This window comes from Equus caballus, chromosome X (genome assembly GCF_041296265.1).
Source record: "Equus caballus isolate H_3958 breed thoroughbred chromosome X, TB-T2T, whole genome shotgun sequence".
NCBI lineage: Eukaryota > Metazoa > Chordata > Mammalia > Perissodactyla > Equidae > Equus > Equus caballus.
The window spans coordinates 25,564,892-25,583,074 of NC_091715.1; the positions used below are offsets into that span (position 1 = coordinate 25,564,892).

General features: G+C 41.0%; 1 protein-coding gene across 11 annotated transcripts in view; it reads right to left on the reverse strand.

Moving 5' to 3' along the window:
- DMD (dystrophin) overlaps positions 1–18,183 on the reverse strand; it is a 2,262,230-nt gene that overhangs the window by 370,158 nt on the left and 1,873,889 nt on the right. The window lies entirely within an intron of this gene.

The window sequence follows — 18,183 nt, forward strand, 5'->3', positions numbered from 1 at the left end:
TTTGGCTGTGGGAACACATTAAAATGCCCAAACATTATATCATCATCCTTTACAAAAAGCTCACTATTATTTCTCTTATCTCTTTTGTTCCTCATGTCTGGATGTCAAATTTTCACTGACAACACATCTGATGCCTAGGGAAAAGGTTTGTTGCAACAGTTTCATAACATGATGTTCTATTAATTAAAACGTGATACACTGCCATTAAAGCTCCAAAAAGAAAAAAAGCCCAGAAGTGGAATATCACAAACTTGATTCATATAGAAAGTCATGGGGAGGGGTGAAGGGATGCTAAGGAAAGACAGTATGCTTTTAGGTCTGGCTTGCACGGGTGAGGCGAACTCAGGAGAACAGAGCTTATCTCTCTGCTGTCAGCACCTGGCACGGTGCCGAGCACATACAAGGCGATCAATAAACTAAGCTGAACTTTTTACTAATTTAGCTGCATTTACCTACTCTGCATATATTTCACACCCAATTTTATTCCCTAAAAGTACCAAGTTCCAACATTAGGAGATATAGACACGGCAAGCACTGACCGTCTCTAGCAGTCAAGGTTTTCTCCTCTTCGGTCCACGTAATTAGGGTGACCCTATAGTTTATTGCCCAAATATGAACACCTTTGAGAGTATATGGGGGTGCTATTAAGAATTACACGAGAAGAACAGATATGAACTGGGACTGTCCTGAGCAAATCAGGATGAATAAACCTATAGCCAGCAATAAAGTGGGAAAAAAGTCCTGACCGAGTCCTTCTGTTTTCTCATTATCAGCTGAGGCAGCCTTCTACCTACTCATTCTCTCCAAGTAACAAAAGGCCGTGACACAGCGTTCCCTTCCCGCCTGGGGTTCACCAAGGGCAGTGACTTGCTCAGTACACCTGTTTCTTACATTCAGGGAATGACAAGCAGAGAAAAGCCAGAGGTTCACACCACGTTGTGTGCACCCAGATGCCTTCTCACCACGGCGAGTGAACGCCTTCAGCTCGGTTTACGATGGCAAGAAGAATAAAAAGAGAGCCAATAACAAAATGCCCTTCAAAGAAAACATTTTGTGAGCCTGTGTGTAGCAGAGATAAGAACTAGGACACTGTCAAAGGAAGATCCTAGGATAGCTTCTTGAAAGAAAGATTTAAAAAAAAAAAAAGGTATGTAAGTGAACATTGCTACAACATCTATTGTGTATCATTGGCCATATTCCTCTCAGCAAAGGAAGATCAAAGTTTCTGCATTTGTCAGCAATGCAAACTGGAAAGAATTCACGTTCTTTTAATTTACTTTAAATTCTCCTTTATGGAGAAGTAATTCATTCCGCATGTACTACACACCCGACATTTAATACCAAGTTCACATTTACAAAAATGGCTTTGTGGCGCTCCCATGCCAATCACAAGTTTCTTTCAAGACGCTTGTATTCATATCTAAGGAGAATAGGGACATCAAAAACAAAACAAAACCCAAGAACATGAACAACAAGATTCGGGATTGTAGATTCATAAGTCACGGATTAAGAACTGGTTTAAATCTAAAATCCTTAATCATAGAACTTCAAGGGGATAAGGCAAATTACACGTCAGTATTCTCCTTTTGAGGAAAAGCAGAGGAAAGACACTGGAATGGAAAACTCCCGCCAGTATGGTTGCTCCTGAGGGCAGGAAGCATATCTGCCTTGCTCACTGCTGTATCTCCAGCTTCCAGCTTGGTAGCTGGCATGCAGCTGCTCTTGTTTTCAATAAAGAGTTATCGAAAAAATGATTGGATCAGTTAACAAAATGATCAGTTATGAAAGAAGTCAAGGAACTGGAGAACGTCAAAGAGGGTTAATAACGAGAGTCAACGAGCTGGTAACCTTGGTATGTAATGGATGGTGGGTAACCTTGGTATGTAACTACATAATGGAGCACAGGATTCTCGTGATAGCAGCCCAGTTTACTGGATGATTGTTTTAACTACTTCTTCCCTCCAGTTTTCCAAGTCACAGCAGTTCTCACCTCCCCCTGGGATGATGGTAGGGTTATCGTTCGCCATTGTCCATCCGTCCATCCATTCATCCATCCTACACATACTTACTGAACACGCACCATGTGTCTGGCACTGTGCCAGGCCCCAGTGATGAACGTGACAGGCATGATCCAGCCTGGGCTAAGCTTTTCTCTTTTAAAAAGGGGGTATCATGGCTTAGATCAGGTCCTCTGAATATAAAGCGCTGAAAGCTGGACAACTCCAACACAGGGGAGATTCTAGGACATGACGAGCGAGCCTTCTGAGAGAATCTTTCTTAATTTAACACTTAGGAAATCAGCTAAAGGGTAAAACTGCACAGAAAACAAACCCATTTAAGAGGAGATTAAGCAATTATTGGGTTCTTTTGATTAGGTAGAAAACCCATCTTGGGAGTTAAAATCTCAAGGTAGACTTTTCCTGGCCTATATTATCTGTTTGGACTAGCCACATGGCCTTAAATTAATGAAATAATGGAAAACTATCCTTCTTTACTATAACTCTCTTCTTTCATACAAGGTAGTTTTGTGGCCTAGGTTTAAAAATAACAAACAAGCCAACAAACCAAAAATCAAAACTTATTTTGCGGCATCTTTTATCATCAGATTTCATGGCAGTTTGTGTACATTAGTTTAAGAAAGTAGGGAAAGTTTAAATTGGGGAGATGAGAAAAAAGAAGGAGCAGAGGTAGAAATAAGAAATGCAGGGAAGATTCTGAAACAGTTCTCATAAACTTAGAAGCAACGAAATGGAGTTCAAACCGAAAACAAAACAAAATTTCATTGCTCACCGATTCTGTAGTCGACACTTTCCCTAACATCCCAGAGCAGCTCTTTCGAATTGCCACTCTCCTTAGATCTCAGACTCTCACACCATCCCCATCACTCTGAATTTAACCGCAGCTTCCACTTCAAAGAGAAAAATCAATCCAATAGATGTATGCTACCTTAATCTTTCACCAAAATTAGAGAAGTAGCAGCAACTATCCTTCGCTCCTCCCATGCAGTTGCAATGGAAGATGTGCCTTCATTCCTATGTGTGGCTACTGATTACCCCTCATTTCTTTTGCATTCTCAGCCTCTCCCTGTCTACTGTCTCCTTCCCACTGGCATTTAAACACACTCAAGTCCCTCTCGTCTTAAGATCATGCTCTTCTTCTGGCTCCTACATCCGTCTCTTGTTACGATGGTCTTTCTCTTTTCCCATCACAGCCCCAAGTCTTAAAAGAATTGTTTGACACTTGCTCCTTGATTGTCTCAAATCCCAATCATGTCTCAGCCCACTGCAATCTTGGTTCCCTATTTACCACTGATTGATTACTGGGTTCTCCAAAATCAACACGGAAATTACTCCCATCAAGGTTATCAGTACCCTCCATGTTGCTAAATTAATGGAATATTTTTTGTTCTTATCTTTTATGTCTCTTTCACAGCTCTTGACAACAATGAATGCCACTTTTTCTTGAGAGCCTCTCTTCCCTTGGATTCTGTGACACCACACACACCTGGTTTGTCCCCTCCCTACTGAATTACTCATTTCCCTGTCCCCACTGCAAGTGTATTTTTCTCTGCTGATCCCTGAATTGTTGGTATTTTTCTGGGTTCACTCCTGGGCCTCTGCTCTTCTCTATCGACAGCTTTTCCCTAAACCATTGCAGACTCTTGCAAGATTTTCATGAGCTATATAATGACAAAAACCAATGAAATATCCCTAGCTCAGAACTTTTTCTGTAGGTACAGCTCACATACCCAGCTACCTGGACATAGCCATTTGCATGTTCCATGGGCAACTCAAACTCAACATGTGCAAGACTGAACTCGACATCGCCCCTCCCGTTTCACCACCCTCCATCTCCTTCAAACACACTCTATCTCTTGTGTAAAAGGGTTTGAATAAATGGTACCACCACCCACTTGATTGTCTAAATTAGGTATCTGACTTAACTCTTCCCTCCAAGTCACCTACCATAACCTAACAATCATGCTAGCATTGATTCTAACTGTTAAATAGCTATCAAATCTGTATGCATCCTACTGCTCTCCATCTCCGTCACCACAGCTTGGTCTACAGCATCATCATCACTCACCTGGTAACTTCAATAGCGTCCTGAAGCTGTCTCCCTGCCTCCAGTTTACCGAGCATCCTTTGGTCCCTTGAATTGCCATGACATTTCTCACTTCCAGGCCTTTACACATACTAGTTCCTCTGCCAGGAAGACTGTTTCTCCAAATCCCCAACTTGACCTGGTGAACTCCTGCTTCTCCTCAGGTCTCAGCCAAGGTGAGCCTCCCTCAGAGAAGCCTTCCTCATCCCACCACACCAGGCTTGGGCGAGCTTTATGTACTCTAATAGCACTGCTCTTACCATTTACTAGATGCTTGTTTCCTTCCTTCCTTCTCCATTAGACTACAGATCAAAGAAGATAGTGATCAAACCTGTCATTATTTTACTGATGTATCTCTAGCGTCTAGCATACTGTCTGGAACATCAATAAATATTCATGAAATAAATGTACAAATAAATGGATGCTTGCATCAGAAGACTATTCCACCATTCTCCTTTCTAATCATTGGCTGTTTAAATTTTTTTCTTATTGTTTCATATGCAAAGGCTAATGTCCTGTGAGTTCTCAGTACACGTGTTTCTCTTTAAATCAAGAAAAATAATTTTTTAAATCCTATTATAATGAAGAGCCTAGGATATCAAAATATTTCCCTATGGTGATATTTTTCATATATCATAAATCTTCTAGAAAGAATATATAAAATTAAACTAATTAGAAGTCAAAGAACAGAGGTACAGCTATTTAGAAATGAATTTGTGGAAGCAGAGGGCCATGAACAGCTGTGCAGGTTGTGCACTGAACAAACCAAAGAAGCACCATTCACACAGTGAGTTGTAAGCTTTACAACCTGAACAACTCTTTGTGATGACCCTGAGTAGAAGTAAAAGAGAAAGGTTATTAGTTCTCTTTATTTTTTTTCAGACTATTTCTTGATGGTGAAGAATCATTATTATTGTACTCTTGAATTTCAATCTATTTAATAGAGCTATTAGAATTTTAAGGCTGGAGAGTATATCAAAGGTCAAGTAGCCAAGGGATGACAAAGGAGTTTTGTCTATGTGCTAACGACATTAGTGAGTGGTAGCTGCGTGGAACATTGTCTCGAGAAGTATTCTGATACAGCACTGATTGATTAGTGCTATCTCCCACGGGCAAACGAGGGAGAAGTGGAAGACATCCACTTATTCACATTCCCTGATGTAGTAAATTCTTTCATTTTCCAGATGAGAAAATTAAGGTTCAGGAAAGTAAGGCGAATTGCTCAAAGTTAACATCAGTGCCAGAGCAGAATCCAGTTGTTTTACTTCTAGCCCATGTCCCTTCCTTCACACCTGGTCTCTAGATTCCTTAACTGAAAGAAATTATAAACTCCAGCCCTAAGATTTACTGCCTTTCAAATTTTAACTTATTTTCAAGGTTAAATTCCCGTCTTGGGTGGCAAGCGTAAATAAATCTAGGTTTGCCATCTGAGAACACAGCATGATCACAGGAAATAGTCTTTAACAGCGTAAAACTATCCTATAAAATGGAGTGACAAGTGTACCCCTAAAAGGCCAAGGTGCTCAGCAGGAGGGGCCGCTGTCAGGCAGGTTAAGCCCTGCAGGAGGAGGAGGAATGTGAGTAGGACAACCGAGACATCGTAGCACTGCGAGCCACATTTGGCTTGAATCTACACAAATGGTGGCAGAATACTTGCAAAGACTTTTGTCCCAGTGTGAAGAGGGAAAGACTGGAACCGAGTAAACATCTATTAGTGTCCTCGTCATGGTGCTAGACACTGGGGACATAGTGGTGAACAAGACAGCCGTCCCGTTCTTTGCGGCTGTTGCCTTTTAGCAGAGAAGTCAGGCATCGAATAATGATGTGAATGCTTCAAGAGAGGAAGTACAAGCAACTTATTGGCGTGCGAGGGGGAAACTCGAGAATCTCAAATTTCTGGCAGCTGCTGCCCAGAGACAGACCATGGAGATCAGTGTGCGATAACTTTCTGCAGCCATTCTATACCAAATTGGATATCCAAAATAAACGGGAGATTACTATGGAAAATTTATGAAGTCAGTATTCACAAATTGGCATTTTGAAATAAGTGAATGCAAATAGAGAAGATAAATTTGAACCGAGTAATGACCACCTGCATCCCAATATACACTAGTTGTAAAAAAAATACAGACCCTGAAATCAATACGTCCTCTGATGCCTAGAAGATGCTTATCACTGTGACTAGATGCTTTTCCACCTGCTTTGCAAATCAGTTTAAACAAACCTGGTAATCAGGATTCATTATTTTTATTCACTTGAAAAGTCAGAAGTACCTTTTCCCACTGAGATTTTGAAGGAAAAGTAAAACACCGTTTATTTGGAGATTTTATGGGTGTCTTAACGTGCGCTTTCATAAACAGAAAATGATTTATGACTTCTCAAAAGGTATGCCTCTGAGTCTCGTACCTAATCTGTAAGCCCAGATGACTTTCCCCATCTCTCTAACACTGAGCGGAGCAAAGGGAGACGCTCTTGATCAGCCAAGAGAACACTGCTGCTCGTCCACCAACCTATATCTGACTTAGAGGCGGGGAATTGTGAAATAGCCCAAAGGCAGCACTTCCAGAGGACAACTGCTCTGAGGATTTTCCATTCTGAAAAGTCCAGGAAACCGAGCAGTCCTTATAATTCCATCAAACTTAGAAAGTCTTCCTGGGCCATATCACAGGACCTACAAAATATCATTTGGACAAAGTTCACATATTCAGAAGCAAGGAAAAGGGGTGGATGGTCTAAATGAGAACGCTACTAAAAATGCTGAGTCTGGAAAACTGAAAAATGATTTTAATTCCTAAAATTGTTTCTGGCCAGAAAGAAGTAAGAGGGGTATTATTTAGTGATAGGAAACTTGGCTCTCTGGAGGGTGGGCTATGGAAGAGCTGGAGACCTATTGTCTTCGACACAACCACTGGCTATTGTCTGCATTGTCCTTGGTTAATGGGCTCAATAAGCATTGATTCAGAAGCTGCTCTGTTTTAGAGCCATGCTGCTCTGTCTAGGACCGTAGCCACTGGCTGCAGGCAGCTAGTGAGATCTTGCAATGGTGCTGGTGAGACTGAAAGACTCAACTTGAAAAAATTTAAATATAAATTTAAAAACTGATACTTAGTTCAGTTATTGACAAACTTCACTATGTTTGGAACAACTTGGGTATATGAATCTGCTGTTTTCAACCATAAACTGTATGAACTCTCACTACAGATCAAGTATTTCCAGCGAACATATAGTGGATGAATTGAGATGAGGTGTAACTGTAAAATATATACCAGATCTCAAAGACTTAGAATGGAGAAAAGAGCAAAAGATTTCATTAATACTTTTTTATTCATTACATATTGATATAATAATATATTCGGTAAAATAAAATACATTATTAAATTTAATCTCACTTTGTTTTTACTTTCAAAGAATGTGGCTACTAGAAAATTTAAGATAATGTATGTGGCTTGCATTATATTTCTATTGGACAACACTGTTTTAGACATTGTGCAGACATTGGTAATACAAAGCTGGACATCCCCTTAAAGATTTTTGAATGGTGAGAAACCCACTGCTATGGCAGGGAGAGATAGACAAATGCACAGGATGCTATGGGGACATCGATGAGTAGCAACTAAATCAGGTGAGGTCAAGGCCAGCTTCCTGAAAGAAGAGATACAAGCTCGAGTTGATTCTTGAAGTTTGAGTAGGACTTGGATGAAGAAAGAGGAAGGGCATTCAAGGAAGAGGGAATAGCAGGTAACATTGGGAGAAGCAGTATAAACAGGGATGAAGAACCCAGATTCCCTATCCTTTGGGTCATGACACTCAAGCTGTACCACTTACTAACTGTACAACCTCAGGCAAGTTACTTAACTTCTCTGTGTTTGTTTCCTCCTCTGTGAAATGGGGATAACACTACTGCCTAACTCATAAGCTTATTGTGAGAAATGAATGAGTTAATACTGGTCAGAACTGTGTCCAATGCCACATCAGTGCTTGCTGTTATCACTGTGCATTAGAAAAAGAAATAGGTCAGGGGCCGCCTGGTGGCACAGCGGTTAAGTTCGCCCGTTCCCCTTCAGCAGCCAGGGGTTTGCCGGTTCGGACCCCAAGTGCGGACGTGGCACCGCTTGATAAGCCACGCTGTGGCGGGCGTCCCACATACAAAGTAGAGGAAGATGGGCACGGATGTTACCTCAGGGCCAATCTTCCTCAAAAAAGAAAAAGAAATAGTTCTCTTATAAAGGGTTTGTGTGAGGGGGCGATGGGAGATGGAGCTACAGAGGGGATCGGGCATCACACATTCACCTAAGCAGTTTGACCTCTTATCATTAAAGCTGTGGAGGATTAGTCACGTCTTAAAAAACTATCCCAGGCCTAAGGGTAGCAGACAGCTGAGGGGACCGAAGACTTTAGGTAAGAGACAAGAGGCCCATGCAGCAGCCTAGTTGAGAAGTGATGCAGAGGCAGCGAGAATAGAGAGCAGGGCATGAATAACGTGGCAGCGGCTGCGAACTGCTCTCAAAGCCATTCTCTGCTTCTTTCTAGGTACTCAACCAGACTTCATTTCCCAGCCTCTCTGCTGTGACTTGTGGCCATAGGACTGGGCTCTAGCCAGTGGAAGGTGAGTGCAAGGATGTGGGCCACCTCTCACGACAGTCTTCCTGCTCTTTCTGCTTTTGGCTCCAGAATGTCTTCAGAAGGGCCATCTTGGAAGCTGGTCTTGAAGATGGAAGAGCCCCGTTGGCCTGTGTGGGCTGCCACACCTCCTTGTGCACACATACACCTAACACCGACTGACATGAAGTCACCTTGGATTGTTTACCTGAGAAAGAAATACACTTCTATTTCATTTAAGCCGTTTTCCAGTCATAGCCTATCTTAACTAACTAATATAGATATGGAAAGTATTTAAAGAGCTAAAAGCATTTTTACGAAGTAAAAAGACTTGATGACTGATAAGATATGGGAGTGATCAAGAAAGTTGTCACCAAATTCTTTGAGTAGCACAGTCTCAAATGTTATCTTGAGTGCAAATATAAAGAGTGAACCAACAGGTATTTTCTTTATGACCTTGTCAAAGTATATTTGAGACCAGTAATGAAAGCAGTAAGGCAGGACAGGACTAGGAATTTGCTTAGGCTACAAAGATTAAGCATATACCTAAACTTAGCAGAAAAGAGGTCAAGTTTCAAAAGAAACTGGGAAGTCCGGGTGACCCTCAAAAGTCTACACAAGAAGAAGAAAATTGAAAGAAGTCAGTTAGTTAAGGCAGTAAGAGTCAAGTAGATTCTAACATTCTAGAGAAGCAGGTTTTGGGTTCCCAGAGGACAGAGGGTTAGCAAGAGCGGCTCTGACATACTCAACATTATGAAAACTGAATGCTGATTCCAAGGCAACAGCATTGTATACTCCTGGGTGAAGACGCAAGGGCTTCCAGAAGGAAAGTCATATTCTGGTGTCTCTTCATCTCCAGAAATCTAGATGTGGCTTACTCTTAGAATGGAAAAGGGCTAAGTCTTCCCAGGGCTTTAAAGGACAGGAAAAGGGATAAGCCTTCAAGGGATTTTGCAAAATAGGGTGGTTCCATGGAATTAAGCCCAAGATCAAAGCCAAAGGGCACTGGTAAGACCCTGCTTTCCCCTCCCCAGCATCAAGCCCAGAGCCTTCAGTCCGCAGCCCATTATCTCTGATGCCCACACCAATTCTAACAGCCGGGCAATTCAGCAGAAGCTCACTCAGGGCAAGCACGGAAGGGGCGTGAGATCAATGTCGCTGCTGCCATTCCAGTAACTAGTGCGAGCTCTAGACTTCATCATGATTACTATAATTCCTTCTGCCTCCTGCGACTTTCTTCTGACACTTGTTTCGGGTTAAGAACCATATTTCTTCCTACTAGATTTCTCAAATCATCTTCCGTATGCTCTTTCTTCGCAGGAGTGACACATTTTTCTCATCACAATTTTTGAAAATATATTGTGAAAAAATACTGTGTGCTATCTGCAGTAATTACACTTTCCCTTGCCTTAAAAAGAAGTATTCTAGGGACAAAAATGACAAATACGATAGGGGTTGTGAAAATGGGCATTTATAATTTCTGACAAGGCTTTGGTAGCCTTTGGCTGCTCTGGATTTTACCAGCCACAGTTGCTAAAGACCTGCAGGCTGGAAGATCAGCCGTTCCGGGCTCTAAATCAATGAACTTCTCAAACCCACCCCAGAGTGTATCAAAACCCGGCCATCGCCTAGGAGACAAGGTCTGCGATTTCCTTGAACATTCACTATATGTTAGATACAGTCCTAAATGAGTCCAGCGTAGTAATTCACATAATTCTCATAACAACTGTATGAGGTTGGTACTATTATCTCCATCGTACATCTAAGGAAACCGAAGTATAGAGAGGTCACTCAGCTAGAAAGTGACAGTCGAGATATGGCAAGTTATTATCATTCTTTGCCTGTTCTGGATTCTTTACAGCTGCTATTCCTGAAGTAATGACTGTGTTTAATCTTGGGTCAATAAAAATCAACCAGCCAAATATTAGAAGCCCTGGGCCCACCAGCAGATTAACTCCTGTATTAGATTATTTTCCTGAGTCTTGTACTGACAAAAACAGCAGCAGCAGTAGCATTATCAGCAAACATTTATTAAGCATTTACTTGTGTCGTGTCACACACCACATTAAGTGCCATCCATGTGTTATATCAACTTAATCCCGGTATCCAGTGGGCATGAGCTGAGCCTGCTTGGGCTGCAGCCTCTCCCATCAGCAACCACCTAAGGTCTCAGTCATTTAGGCTGGACTACTCTGGGGGTGGTTTATACCCCAGGGCCCTGCTTGAGCTGAACTTAGAACTTGGCTTTGAATCCTAGGTACCTGACTGCATGTTGCCAATTTTCCCTCCCTCAGGAACTGGACCCTAGTTGTTACCTAGGGACTGCTTCTCTCTGGATAAAACCTACCTTGCTTTCTCTTCCCAAACCAAGGTGCTGATTGACACCTTCCTCTCATTCTACTAGATCTAATTCTTTAGTTATTCATATCTTAGTTATTACACCTAAGTCTATAACTTCCCTTTGGCCATTATCTTTAGGATAGCTAGTCCCTTTCGTTGGGGATTTGCCACACCAATAGCCAGGACAGTCTCCCCTCTAGCCTCTGCTCTCTACCAGTTAGCTGCTGATGTCATCATGCCTCTTGTCAGAGCCAATGTGGGTCACATCTCACCTACTAACAGAGTAGTTCCCTGGCTATGACACAGACTAGGAAATGTCTGCAGGCAGGGACCTGGCCTTATCTCCATATCTCTAATACTTCCTCTGTGCCTAGCACATAGAACTTTCCCAATACAGGTTTGCTGAACGAATGACTAAATGAAAGAATGGATATGGAAAGATAGCAATCTTCATTTTCCCATCCGCTGTTAAAAATCAAGGAGATAACTCAAATTTCTAGTCAGAATAAAACATACCGCTTCTAGTTGATAATAGGACAGAAAAATTTACACTGCAAGTTATATTTTTACAGTAAAATTTTCCATCACATAACTGGAATTAATTTATTACAAGATAGTAGAAATGTATTGGTGCAGTATGAGATGAAAGGGATTTAAGGAATATACTAAAAAGAAGAACATTACAATCTAGTTAACATAACCTAACCCTGGGAAGATTAATAGCTTTTAATTCATACAAAGACTGAAGTCTACAATTTGATAGATACACGGTCTTATTAAAAATGAAGGCTGATTATAATGAAATGCTACCACCATGCAAAAATTAGCATGGTGTATAAAACAGACAAACCAACAGTGTGGCAATTGTTGAAGCAAACTGCTTTAAATGGAATTACATAGGATAGTTTTCTAGTTCCAAACTGGTCAAATCACGCAATAGTTGGAAATATAATTAAGAATTATGTTCTAAAAAATTCTGTAACAGAAGGTAATTAATAACTCTTTGGGGAAGGCTGGATTTGTAATGGATCGGACGTGACTGCAGAGAAATGCTCCACGTTGCCCTCTATTCTCGGCAGTCTGTTTAGCTAAAACACATCAGACTAGGGGCCTCCTGGAGCATGGGATCGAGTCTTACGTTTGTGAGCAGAAAGAAGGCATTCACTGCTCGGTGTTGTAGCACACTTGGGATGCTGTGGAAGGACCAGAGAATTTCTGGAACTGTACACTAAGTTGAAAGTCTTCAGTTCTGTACATTTTTAAAGCAATGAGTCATTTTCAGACTTGGGATTTTTCATTTCCTTCAGATTTGTTAAGTTATAAAATCTTTTTTTTTTTTTTTAATGAAACCATACTCAGAAGTGGAATATATGAAAGAGATGAAAGATAAAAGTGTGGCAGCGGGGAGATCGGGAGCCTTGAAAAGAGTCCATTTGACTCCCTCCTCCCATCTCCCCCTTTGGCCTCTGAGGCACCCCGTGGTACTTCTAAAATGCCTTGAAGCACGGTTGGAAAGCCACCTGATCTGGAGCAACCCTCTTACTTTTCAGTTGTGGTAACTGAGATTTAAGAAGTTAAGAGACTTTTGTAAAACCACACAGACAAAAGAATCGGCGGACAGAGAAGAAATCAGAGGTGTTTTCACAGCACCTGATCTTGGTGCCTTTGACCTTACTTTCTCATTGCCCTGTCCCCGGGAACAGTGCTACTCAGTGGCCCATGGGTCGCATCACCTGGGAGCGTGTTAGAAACACAGTCTCAGGCATTGCTATAGACCTGCTAAATCAGAACACCCGGGGTGGGACCTAGGAATCCGCATTTTTAACGAGCTCTCCAGATGATTCTCAAGCACCCTGATACTTGAACGCCCCTCCTGTCTTGACTTTCTGGCCCCCACTCTCCAACTCCCAAGCTCAAAAGGAGTGGATGTTTCCATGATGAGGAGTGAAAATGTTGTCATAAAGGAAAAGAAAAGAAGTACTCCGGAGGCATTAATCTCTTGCTTCAGGCCCCATTTAAGTCATTTTGGAATTTAAGTATCTTTGTTTAATGGTGGCATCATGAAAAGGACTAATACATTCTGCTATTTTTCTTTCTTGTTACTTCAGCTTTTCTGTGGGTAAACTAGAAAATGCTTTTTCTGAACTAAACGTCTTCATGGTTCTTATATAACATTTATCATCTAAATTCACTGTTTAAATAGGAGGGCTAGCAGTGCACTTGTAAAAAAAAAAAGTACGCCTGTTACTTTACAAGAGATATGTCAATTAGATTTTCACAAATAAAATCATACATGAACTTGAAAGACACTATTTCAAAGTAGTTTCTGGTAACTTCTTTTGCATCACGCAGGCCCATGAAAATGAGGAGGGGATGGGTTACAGAAATTGGGTGAAATAAGAAAGCTATGCACAGACAGCATATTCATGAATGCAAAGAGGGAAAGCAATCAAATGCAACCTCTTGGACCCCTCCTTATCTGTTCCTCTTTAAAAAAAAAAATCTATATTTCACTCACTGATGTTTCAAGTTAAAGTAAATGATTTGCTGACTCTTCTAAAAATCTTTGGAGTACATTAAAGATGATATGAAGTATCACGAAATCAGCATTGAGAGCAACTACCCTGAAGGAACGGGTTATTTTAGAATGTGAAAGAATAGCCAAGGTCTATGCAAAGTTATCTTTGCCTTGAATAGAAACTCTAAGTGCAATGTATAAGAATATAAAGCTATTCCCAACATGCGAAAATTCTGTAGGCTTTTTCAAAAGAACCCTCGAAGTCAGTATTTTAACGCTACTACTGAGAGAACCATGTATGCGCTATGTTTCCCGAATGGAATTCTCTATTCCCAGAACAATCTTTTCTGAAGCCAGGAAAAACAAACAGAACTCAAAGTTCTTATGCCTGATATGCTCTGACGATGCCCTCTTTCATAAAACACATCACCTAGTTTTTATGTTTCTCTGCACATTATATATTGCCACAAAAGATACATTTCCCCTAATTCAACCTAAAATGCATGATTTAAAAAAATCTAACTGAACATTGCCAACACAAATCATGTTTATAAATTCATACCTATGAAATTATGACTTTTCATAGCCTAAGTTCTACTAGATATTTAAAAGAAATCATTCATAGGTTTTTGACTTCATAAATGTTTGTCAACGATCATTACCTCTGAATATGAGATTGCGTGGGGTTATTTTCAACTAAAAGTTATAGTTTTTGGTTTAACACACATACTACTCCATAGGCTACGTTTGAGATTGTTTTGAAATCTCTAAACTGCTCAGCAGGCAAAAACAAGCAATGCAGCCCACTTATACCTCATCAGTCCTTGGCTTTGAATCATATAAGCTGTAACTCAACGAAGGTGAGAAAGAACATTTGCCACTCTCCAGGGTGGCATTTGAACCTCAGGAATCCCCTGGAGATTGGGCCAATTGCTGCTTCAGATCTCCTACCATGGTCTGTCATCAGCTCGCCACCGACATGGAATCCACAATGGAAACGCGCCACACTTTTCATTTCAGTTTTTTTACACCCTCCCTCTTCATATTCTCCCTGGAACTGAATTAGTTACTGTTTCAAAGAATGGGGGCCCTGTGCTAGGGAAGGGTGGGGGATAATGACAAGCAAGTCCGTTTGTTTGGAATAAAACGGTCAGAAACAGAACAATAAACACAGAAGTCTGCTCTAACAGGCCTTTGGTTTATCAACACAAAGAGTTTTCTTCATGACTGCCTTGGACATCAATTGCATTTAAAGATAGAGTTGCTAATAATTTCCTTTCCTCTTTACTTGTTTAATTATGCAATCGGATATTAAAGCATCTGGGCAAGTATTTTTGCCCAATTTTAACTATTTTATTTTTATTTTAACTATTTCCAATACAGATTGGAAATCTTGATCAGTAAATAATCCTAATAAAGCACAGCTTAATATTACACAGGTTATATATACATACATAGTATAACATCTCCAACATGTAACTATGTCCACTCAAGACCCAAAGCAATAGTATCTGTACCCATCATGGTGTATCAGTCTGGGTTCCTGCTAAAATAAAAGAGGACTTCAGCATAAGTAGTTTAGTTAGGAGGTGATCCTGGGAAACACTGTGGGGAATAGGAAAATGAGACAGGAAGGGCAAGAAACAATCGAGAATGCTTTATTGAGCAGATGACTGATGTGGGCAACTGGGGCTCAGAGCTTCTGGGGACCCTCTGAAAACTTGGGGAACATGCCTCACAATTATCCCAGTGAGGAGAGAGAAAGCTGAGATTTTTACTGGCCTGCTCTCATTCCTTATTCCTTGTAGGTTGAGGTTTGCTCTAGTCAATACTCTGGCAGTTCTGACCTGGCCCATGTGTCTACCCACCACCCCAAAGCGAAGGCGATATGGACAAGATATCTACATCATCTGTCTTACATGATGCTAGATGTTACCCCCAATCTGCACCCAGAAAACAGTGTACAGGATCTTGTCCTCCAATGACAGCAAAATGAACAGATGCATCCACGGCATACATAGGATTTGATTGGGTTTGCAAAACTTTCTACATTTCTTTGCATATCAACTAAATTCATCCCTCAAATTTTAAAGTAAAATTTTACCTACGGCTAGAAAACTGTGGCACAGAAATTCCTCAGAGTTTTAAAGATGTGCTTTGGGTTCAGTTTCGACTACATACATATAAAACCATTTCAGTTTCAAGGGCTAGGTCGGAGCTCTTAAAGCCGAAATCGCAAGTCTCAAGCCTCAGTACGTTTTCATAACTGAATGCTCTGTATTTACAGGCAAAAATTGTAAATGAGTACTTATAATATAATGTGTGAACTAAAAAAAGAAGAGAAATTTTCCTAAAGAAAAGTACCAATAAAGTGTTAAAGATCTGTCACTTAATAAACGACAAAAAACATCCTTGACACATAATTTAAGGTCTGAAGTTGTTTTTTGATTCACATAATGATGGCCCTCTTGACACACCATTTATATTATTCCTAGGCGACTGTAAATAGTGTCTGAATGTGCACTGTGAGCATCTGAGATTTACCCCCAGGAACAATTGCCCAAGAGCTGTCCTGCATATAGAAACTTCTGGATCCTCTTGACAGAGCTGCCTTTTCTCTCTCAGAGGCCAGGCAGGAAGAGGGATGGCAGCCAGGATGGCCCTGGAGAAGGAGGAGACAATCATTGTCTCCTCCCTTTATTAGGATGCTCAGGTCCCACCTCACTGCCACCCTGCCGGCACCATGCCTGCTCAACTGGGCTGCGCCCTCTAGTCCAACTGCTGCCCTCAACCTCATATTCAGAATGTTCCGGTTGTGAAAATCAGAGCACAAAATGAGCTTATCTGGAACAAATTAAGATTCTGGGCTTTGGAGCCAAACAGACAGGGGCTTGAGTCTCATCTTAGCTATGTGAGCTTTGGCAAATTTCTTAGTTGTTTCCTTACCTGCAAAATGGAAATGATAATAGTACTTTCCTCAGAGGTTTGTCGTGATGGATGTACAGTGCTTAGTACTTAGTACTCAAGAAATGCTAGCTGTTGCTATGATTATTATTATTACAGATGGAAGGAAGGGAGGGAGGGAGGGAGGAAGAAAGCAAGCTACTACACAGGAGGTCTCCTGGGAAACTGGAGAAAGGCTTAGGGAAATCTAGCAAGCAGAGAGTTTTCCCTTTCTCCAGGGCAGTGGTTTTCAAATTGTGGTCCCAGGCCCAGCAATACAACCTGAGAGCTTCTCTTTAGAGATACAGATTATCAGGCTTCACTCCAGACCAACTGAATCAGAACCTCTGGGGTGGGGTCTAGCAATCTGTGTTTTAGTAAGCCCTCCAAGGGATTCTGCTGCACGTTCAACTTTCGAGAACCACTGCTCTCACTGCACAGCAGGAGGGGTAAACGCTGAGCTGAGCTTAGTTCTGAAGGAACATTAACATCCCCTCCCTCATCAGTGGTCCTCATCTGGGCATTTCCATCATTTGAAATTTTCATTTACATTTTTCACTCATACACTGTCCAGTCCAAGGGTAGGGCCTTCTAAAGATGGAAGTAGATAACTAGGGGCAAGGGGTTGTGTGTCCTCGGTCCAAAGCCAGGAAGACTGACTAGAAAGACTCTTCTCAGGCCATTTTGAGTCTTATTTTTTGTTTTAAATATTTGAGCACATAAAAAAATGTATAAGTACTTTAGTGTGTTGACAATCATCATATAAGCAAGCCCATCAGAGTATCATATAATTGACATCCCACAGCCATTACCTCTAAGTTTAAAAAGCAAGCAATAGCTACTCTTCAAATCTAATTAGAAAGCATACATGATTGTGCGATAAAGTGTATGCATTCATATGAAGTCAGATTTCAATTCTTAAGGCTTGTAGAATAACATTTTCTCAGCCATATGCTTAATAGCTGTGAAGACAATGCTTTCTACTGCTGAGAAATTTAATTACAGAGGAATCTTAAGTATCGTCCTTCATTTAAAATCTTAAACGATATTATTACACATGTCCTTTCGATTTTAAATGCATACATATTTACATAAAATGTAGTCATTTCTCCCACTTCTTCATTGTTGAAATTGCCTTCGCCAACAGTTATGCAGTGTCAAGATGGGATCAGAATGTGTGGGAGGAGAAATTTTTTGCAGTCAAGCTTTGCTAACATATGCAACTATTCACAAATGACGAATGAAACAATATATGTGCCTAAGGAAGAGTGTGGAAAAGCTGGCCGTTAAACGTTTCTTTTAATTCTCACCTATGCTAGAAGGAGAGAATATGAGATTCCGAAGACTTTAGTTGGGGCTCAACTTTGGCCAGATTGGAATCACTGGGAGTAATAGTAATAATAATAAACCAGCCCTGATCTGTGGGTTTCCCTCAGAGAGTCTGATATCATTGGCCTGGGATGCAGCCTGGGCAGTCTTTTAAGCTTCCCAGGTGATTCTAACGGTCCTTAGAGCCTTTGCTCTAGAGGTCTCCTCTAATCTAACCACTTCATAGTATTTAAATATGGCTATAATCTGCACTAGCTGGTAGCTGGTGGCGAGAATCACTAGTGCTGGGTTCTTGGTACTCCTGCCCAGTCAGATGTTGGTTCTCCTCTACATTAGGATTTTCCTGAAAG